Source organism: Nicotiana tomentosiformis, chromosome 4 (genome assembly GCF_000390325.3).
Source record: "Nicotiana tomentosiformis chromosome 4, ASM39032v3, whole genome shotgun sequence".
In the NCBI taxonomy this organism is placed as follows: domain Eukaryota; kingdom Viridiplantae; phylum Streptophyta; class Magnoliopsida; order Solanales; family Solanaceae; genus Nicotiana; species Nicotiana tomentosiformis.
In genome coordinates, this window is record NC_090815.1 from 63,967,177 (window position 1) to 63,975,899 (window position 8,723).

General features: G+C 34.2%; 1 long non-coding RNA gene across 3 annotated transcripts; it reads left to right on the forward strand.

The window, feature by feature from the left end:
• The first annotated feature begins 236 nt into the window (after positions 1-236).
• On the forward strand, positions 237-3,378 carry LOC104104084 (uncharacterized). Of its 3 annotated transcripts, XR_004509038.2 has the most exons (4): positions 237-791; positions 1,001-1,049; positions 2,446-2,573; positions 3,162-3,378. It is a non-coding gene; the product is annotated as an uncharacterized lncRNA (long non-coding RNA). The 3 variants fall into 3 exon arrangements; XR_688055.4 differs by having other exon boundaries at positions 242-791; positions 2,446-3,378; XR_688054.4 differs by lacking the exon at positions 2,446-2,573 and having other exon boundaries at positions 250-791.
• Positions 3,379-8,723: the final 5,345 nt, after the last annotated feature.

Sequence of the window (8,723 nt, forward strand, 5' to 3'; positions counted from 1 at the left end):
TTCTTCTTCTCTAGCAATAATTTTATAGAGTGTCACGACCCAGTAATGACGCATAATATCCGCTTGCTAGGCAAGCCAACATTAGCACAACAACTAAAACAGTTTAACAATAAAAGAGACATTAATAATCATGAAAGGGTAGAATAGAATCTATATAAATATATAATAGAGGGCCTTTGACCGGTTACGTGGTACTCCCATTGGGCAGGAAATTCATTTTTCTGCCTCTACGTCTTTTCACTTGTCAGAAAATTCACCCCTTTAAAACCTAAAGATTAACCGCTCAACAACAAAAGACTCCTCACGCTACAACCTTACCGCTTCACATACACAAACGCCGCTTCCCACAGGCCACAAACATAGTTTTCTTCCCACAGGGATTTGTTACTCACTGTTGCCCTACTTATCTCACTTTTCATACTCTATCGATTCATCTCTAATCTTTCATCTCTATTTTTAATTTCCTTCTGCAACTTCTCGCTACCTTGACCTTTGTTAAAATTCTTCAAACGCAACTCTCTCTAACTTCTTTGTTCTATTTATTTTTTTCGGGGAAAGGAAAATCTGCTTTATTCACTGCTAACCTCTAGGTTTTTCCCTCGCCACAGTTTTCCTCACCAAATGCCAATGAAGCCTAGGAAACAAAATATATTTTTGCCCACTGTTTGTAATCCTTTCAAAGTCAATATTTACCATTTTTTTATTCTTCTAAAATTGTTTACATCCTGATCTTACTGTATAGGTGTGGACAACCAATGATTGGGGTGCCAAAATACCGTAAAGAGATTGAGGTACAGTCCAAAATTTGAAAATCTGCTTTATTCACTGCTAACCTCTAGGTTTTTCCCTCGCCACAGTTTTCCTCACCAAATGCCAATGAAGTCTAGGAAACAAAATATATTTTCGCCCACGGTTTCTAATCCTTTCAAAGTTAATATTTACCATTTATGCCATTTTCTTATTCTTCTAAAATTGTTTACATCCTAATCTTACTTTATAGGTGTGGACAACCAATGATTGGGGTGCCAAAATACCGTGAAGAGATTGAGGTACAGTCCAAAACTTCTTCACTACTATGCTTTTTGCACAATTCATAACTATTGGTGTGAATATTCTGGAATACTCTAATTTTCTTCCAAAATCAATAACTAAGGATGTAAACATTGTGTTAAGATTCTAGAACAGTTCAAACTTTGTGAAAAATTAAATTTTATTCACTACTATATGATTTTAACACAATATAACTAATGTCTAAATATTATGAAATACTATAATTATTTGCCTCATTACTGCTTTTTTACTTGGAAGCAAAGTTCGACAATAATTTCTTTAAATATTGATTATATATATAGATTCATCCTACATTAGTATTATTATATTTGGCCTGCTTATTTCCTTTGCGTTCTGATTGAAGTCCAAAATACGCATTTAACAAAGCGACAAAAACATAATGATCAGAAACATTCTTTTCCCAGAGCACTATTGTAAAACTAGGAAATCTATTCTGCAATTTTCTTATATCTTGCTCTTTTCCTTTATTCAAAAGACATGCCTCTTTTTAATCCTAAGTCATGCCTCCTACTCTTCTTCTTTCTCTTCCTACAAAACTCACTCCTTCTATAGTAATATCTATAAATATTATTTTTTCACGCCTGCAGTGGATAACAACTGGATGAATCCTGATATCTTTAGACAAACTAAGGGGAAAAAAGAGGTTACGCCTTTAACAACAATATCTATAAATATTGTTTATATATAGTTTAGTGTTATGGTGTTTACACTGTTCTAGATTTGTATTGTAGCCTTATATTTTGGTACTGCATAGCAGTTCATTTTTCTGTTACTTCTCTTTGTCTAAAAATAGAGCATTCGATATGAAGTTTAGATTGCCTTAGCTTGTCTAACAGAGCATAATATGTATAAATATTTTTTATATATAGTTTACTTAAATGATGTTTAGATTGGCTTAGCCTTTTATCGTAGCCTCGGAAATTGATATTGGATAGTAGTGCAACTTCCTCTTCTGTTAGCATTTCTTTCTCTACACTTTTATGCTCTGCTTGCATCGATATATATCATGCAATTATCAAAGGTAAAATTTTATGCATGATACATTGCATTTGTCACTGTAACAAGTGCAACTAAAGAACCTAAAGTCTCCATACATTTGATGTATCGAAACATCTCACAAATATGGATTGAATATTTGATAAATAAACGAGTACAACTTAGAGCTGAAATATATGTAAGAGTTTACTCGATCAATAATGCAAAGATTGACTTTTAATATATTTGCGTATGTAAAAATATTATATATGTTATTATATTTATGACTTTTGAATTACATTATTGTAGATAAATAGTTTATAGTATACTATTCTGGACTCGTCATTAGGCCATCATCCTCAGAAAAATTTATTCCACATACAATATGTTATTTTCAAGGTTGAAGTGAAGATTTTCACACTATCATGGGTGCAAATTGGATATCCTTCTCTCAAATATTTACCAAAGTTGTTATCAAAATCTAAAGACAACGCAAACGATCATTACATATGATATTGTGGAGTAAGGTACTTTACCAAGTGAATATTGTGACTTACTCTTGCAATAACTTATTCTGATTACAATTGTTTGGTTATCTTTATGTCAAGGCTATATATGGAGTGGAAAGAATAACTATTTAATCCGGTATATAACATTTTCACTGTATGCAAGCCCATTTCATTCTAACTATGTGTTTTAAATAAACTAAGGTTATCAAAAGTTTACTTTTACAAATTAAAGTATGTTGCCATGTGTTTGCAGATTCGGTTTATTTTAGAACTCAGTTAGTTCAAATGGTAAACAACTTAATGTTCACGGTTTGCAAGTTAGGATTTATTTATAGTCGTTGTTTATATAAATTCAGATAGAAACTTGCATTTTGTAGTTAAATCTTCTGTTGCTCCTCTACCTTCCTCTCTTCCTATTATTTTTCATATAGCAGCTTTTTGGTTTAAATATGTATTGCTACGTAGTAAAGCATTGTTCAATAATTCATTTTTTTCTGTTGTCTGATGCATATATGAAACGAAATATAGTGGGAGATTGGCCATATATAAGGTGTCTTTGTAAATGGAGGTCCTATTCTTCTGATATTTATTGTTGTCTATTTTCAGGAAAATATGACACAAAGCTGCTTGAAGAGTATGTCTTTGTTATTGTAAAAGAAGTTCATTACATGTTTGTGTCAATGTTAGACTATGAGTTTAGATTAATTGATTATGTAAAAAGTGAGGGTGAGAGAAAGAAGAAATAAGAAAGAAAAGGGTCGGATGAATAAGTACTCAAGTAACGGAGAGATATATTTGATTGATTCTTTTCCTTTTTTTTCAATTTCATCTCTTTTTCTTTTTTGTTTCCTTCTCTTTTAACTTTTTGATTAATTTCTATTTTAGGGAATTGAAAAACTATCAAATTTATGAAACATAGGTGTGAACAATTAATAGTAAGAAATAAAATATCAACAAAGACGCCTTAGAGAAAGAAAGAAAGCAAGCGACATCTTAGGTTTATATTCCTAGGCTTTTACCTTATAATTTTTTTTCCATTTTAAATTTTATTTTTCCCTAATTCAAGTCACTTATATTGTTCTAAATGATTTTAAGTCATGACCTGTACTTTCAGATTTAACATGAAATATCAGTTCTGTAAAAAATTATATATATAGGCCTGAAATCATCATGCATGGAGAGATTTCTTTCTATAAACAATTTCAACATATAAATTTAAAGAAGTATGGAAAGATAGTAAAATCACGTAAACATGGTTGATTAGAATTTCATTTGTTTAACAAAATTATAACATTATTATTTAATTACGTTCTTATATTTTTCATAATCGCGCGAAGCGCGAGCAAATATACTAGTAAATGAATAATAGGTGCAGAACCAAACGTGATCTAAGAAGATCCCCAGAAACTGGTGTAACATGCCTCTAATAATGCTAAATACAAGTTTGAAATGAAAATACAATACTGTCTGGAACAATAAATAATAGATAAAAGTACAAAGGGGACTTCAGGGTCTGCGATCGCCAAGCAGCACTACCTTAAGTCTCCTAGAAGAAAGGGTCCGAGCTATCACCTCTGAACATTGTTGGGACCAACACTGTGATCTTCACAAAAGTGCATAAGTGTAGTATGAGTACAACCGAACCCATGTACTCAGTAAGTATCGAGCTTGCCATGCCCCAAAACGGAGGAGCGCGACCGGCGCTAATGAATCCGACTGAGCAAACCTATTAGATTTCATTCTACCCAAACTCATCCACGAATAGAGATAATACATATTTTCATTAATTAGACAAATAGGTGTTCATGTCTACAATACCAATTCATTACTAATAGTTTTATCATTTTGAAAGTCTAAAATGGACAAATAATACAACCACAACATAACATATTTTGACTTTTTCAGCACCAATACACAACCCACACTATGTTTACTGAGCCTCTATAGATAAATAAGAGTACAATGATAATGCCGGCAACAAGGCCCCGGCTATACCTCAAACATAATACACATAGTACAAAAGATTCATCACCTTGGGATAAAGTGGGGCTCACCAAGTCTGCTGAGAAGAAGGTGTACTGCTATCACTGATCAATATCTCCTGCTGTGGAACCACTTGCATCCATTTAAAGATGCAGCGCCCCCGACAAAAGGGATGTTAGTACCGTCGAATAGTACTAGTATGAAAACCAAACACCCTCTCAATATAACAAATGATACAAATAAGAATATAATAATATCAATGAAAGCCCTAATCAACATCAAACCTCAATTTAGGATCAAGACAGTATTCATATTAATTTTCATATCTCACATTGGGAGATTTTTAGTATCGATATTCCATTGTTCACAATACCATTATTCACTATACCAATATTCACAATACCAATACCACCGTACTCTCAGCACGGAGTTCGATCACGACCTGATTGGTTAGGCTATCTCATTAGAGACATCAATCACAATTACCCTCAATGTCAATAACACCGTCTTTAACACGGAGTCCGATCACGACCCGATCGGCTAGGCTATCCATTAGGGACATCGACCACAATCACAATTTCAATTATAATTTCCAGCACAATCACCACCATGTGTGCGGTATGGTATTCGATCATGACCCGACCGGCTAGGCTGTCTTATTCGAGACATCAACCTTTTTATATCAATCATTGCATTTCATATTACTTTCACATCTTTTCATTTCATTGGCACTAATGGCCATAATTATAAGATCATTCTTGGCACGTTGGCCATATTTAGTATTTCCTGCTCACCCTTTTACTTTCTAACATCAACATCATCAACAACAATTCAAATCAAGGCATGTAGTGTACATGTGAGCAATTAAGAGTCTAAGGCACATAGAGATTCTTCACAAAATTTGGCATAATAGCCTTCGTTTGAATTTAACTTGAAGTCGAACATTTCTAATGTATAACCCATATTTTTAACACATCCTCAATTGATAACACAACATAAATAAAGTATTTGGAATACCTTTTGAACATATATCTTTCAACCCAATCTTACTTGGAATAGCCAATTTCCTAATGAACCACTCGGGACTTACATAATTTACATGAATATTATGGGATTCAATTCTAAGAGAAGAGTTTAGCCAACATACCTCAATTGAGCTTCCTTAAACTCTAAAATATTCTGAAATTCTTAGCAACTTCAATCTATTGTAGAAATATAACAAATTGAACCAAAATTAGAAGATGATCATGGTTCTAGCTCATTTGAGCATTTTATCAAACACTAGGTGTTTTCAAGGTCTTTTCATGGAGAATTCCATCATCACACAGCCCAATCTTTATAATTTTTAACTCAACAATCTTCCTACATCCTTTGATAACACATGCATGTAAAATAAATATATCTCATGTCCAAATATTATCTTGCTAATTACCCATTTCTAGACAAAATTTAAAATTGAGGGTTAAGGTATAGAATCTTACCTCTAGGATGAAGACCTAGTGAGTTTTCCTTCTTAATCTTCCAAAACATGAGCAAGAATTGAAGAATAATTATTGAAGAACACCTTCTCACTCTAGGGCACTCTCTCTCACTCTAAAATATCAGATTGTAGCTCAAAAATAGCCCAAAGAGTGTATTTAACAAAATAGGGTCGGATTTTAAAAACCCAAAAATGAAGCTCCGGAACAGGTTCTGCGATCGCATATGTGATCGCATAATCAATATGCGGACTACATATCGGTCGCATAATTGCTGACCAAACGACCAAAAATCTGCCTGTGTTTGCGATAACTATGCGGTCCACATAACTATTCTGCGGTCGCATAATGAACCGCAGAACAGTTAGGCGGTCGCATAGTCGACCGCATAATTGCATCCAAGCTGACCCTCTTCTGCGGCCATTATGCGGCCCGCAGAGTGATTCTGCGGTCGCATAATGGACCGCAGAAACATGTTCTTCTTTACTTTACGGTGCATTGTTCAACCCAAAAAGTCTGAGCCACGGTCGCAAGCTCGCCGCGAAGAATTTCTATAATACTCAACACGTAAAACTAATTCGGCACCACGAAACATTATTTTCTTTTGCAAAATTTTACGGGGCCTTATAGAACTTAACCTCGACGAAGTAGTGACGAAGTTATGATAAGACAATCATTATAAACTTGTACGAGCAATAAACAGAAAAGCAATAACGAGATAGAGAAATGAATAGCTACATAAAACTGCTAAATAAAATGCGTCCCATGCCAAAATATCACAAGTACCGCCTCGTCTTGGGCCATCGCACAGGAAAACTATAATTGAAATCCTTTTTATCTGGCATTAACTTGGAACCACGTGCATCTAAAGCACCTTTTACTATGATCAATGTAGTTGTATGTAAACCAAGAGCAATAGCATGATGAACAAAAAAGTCTCCAAGACCTATTATTAAAAATAATAAATTATTATTTTATTAACAAAATTTAACCAACCCGGCAACATATGCTTCGACAAAACGGAACAAGAAAGTAAATGATACAGGGCCCCAGAATTGCATCACATCACAGTCTTACAACACCACACGGTGGCGGAATATAATAACCACAATTCATCCTTTTCATTGCGGCACACAACCCGATTCACATATCAATACTGACACCATTGCCGCATGCAACCCAATCCACAAATATAATAATAATTCTATTGTGGTATGCAACCCGATCCAATATATCAGTAAAAACCAAATACGGATAACACAACATAAAAAGGGAATTAAACATATAATTCTCTAAGACAATCCGATGTAACATAGTAGAGTGAAACCGGAAATAAGTTTAAGGCAATAATGCAAGTAAAAACATAAAATAGTAGAAGCATCTATCTAATACATGTGAGAGCATACAACAAGTAAAGGCGGAAAATTTAAAAAATTATGAATAAATGGAAGCATGTAACAATTAAAGACATGTAGCAAGTGAAGGAGTGTATATAACAAGTAAAGACATGTTTTAAGTAAAAGCACATAACAAGTAAAAACATAAAATAAATGAAGACATGGTAAAATTAAAAATATGCAATAAAGTAGTACACCCCGTATGGTTGAACCCATGAAAACTCATATACACTTGTCACCTTACATATAAGTCATCCCCACATATAAATTACATAGAAAATAGACCAATCAAGTCCTATTTCCCTCAAATAAAGGTTAACCACGACACTTACCTCTTTTCGGAAAAAGGTCAATAATCCAACACGAATTTTTCTTTAGAACAAGCCTCCAAACCACCCGAATCTAGTTAAATATTATTCAAACAAGTCAAAACAAGCTTTAGAAACTACTCTCGTAATAAAAAGTTTGATCTGTAACACAACTGAAAAGTCAACAAAAAGTCAAACCGGGCGCACGTGGTCGAAATTCAAAATTAGGATCAAATCCCGATTACCCATTCACTCCCGAGCCCGAATATATGATTTATTTCGAAATCCAACCTAAATTTGAGGTCTAAATCACAATTTTACAAAATCTCTAGTTTCTACACAAAACCCCCAACAACTGCTCTAAAAATCCTAGATTTTATAATGAAATTCATGAAAAAAGTAATAAAAATTGAATGGAAACAAGTTAAAGTTACTAACTTATGAAGTTGAGAAAAGATTTTTCTCCAAAAATCGCCTCTACAGAGTGTAGATTTAAAAAATAAGTATAAAATGAGCTAAGTCCCGAAAGTTTTAACTTTTACCCAGCTGCAAGTATTGCAATTGCGAACGATATTCACAAATGCGATCAGTGCCTGAGCGCCTCTGATGTTGCCAAGATCGACACAATCCTTCGCAAATGCGAAGGCGCCCCTTCCGCACAAGCGATCTAATCTTCGAATTTGCGAAGTTGCTCCTAAGTCCCCCAATATCGCAAATGCGACACAAACTTTTCATATGCGAAATCCTCCAATTCGCATAAGAGATAAAGACCTGCAAAAGCAAAGTGCCCAACCCCAGCCCATATTTGCAAATGCAAGCATTGTCTCGCAAATGCGAGGATCCCATTCATGAACAGACCGTTGCAAGTGCGAGATTTGCAGATCAACGATACCAGCAACATCAGAGCCATACCAAATTAGTCTGCAACCTATCTGAAACTTACCCAAGCCCCTCAGTATTACACCCCATATTTTCGTACATGGAAGTACGCCATAAGTAAAT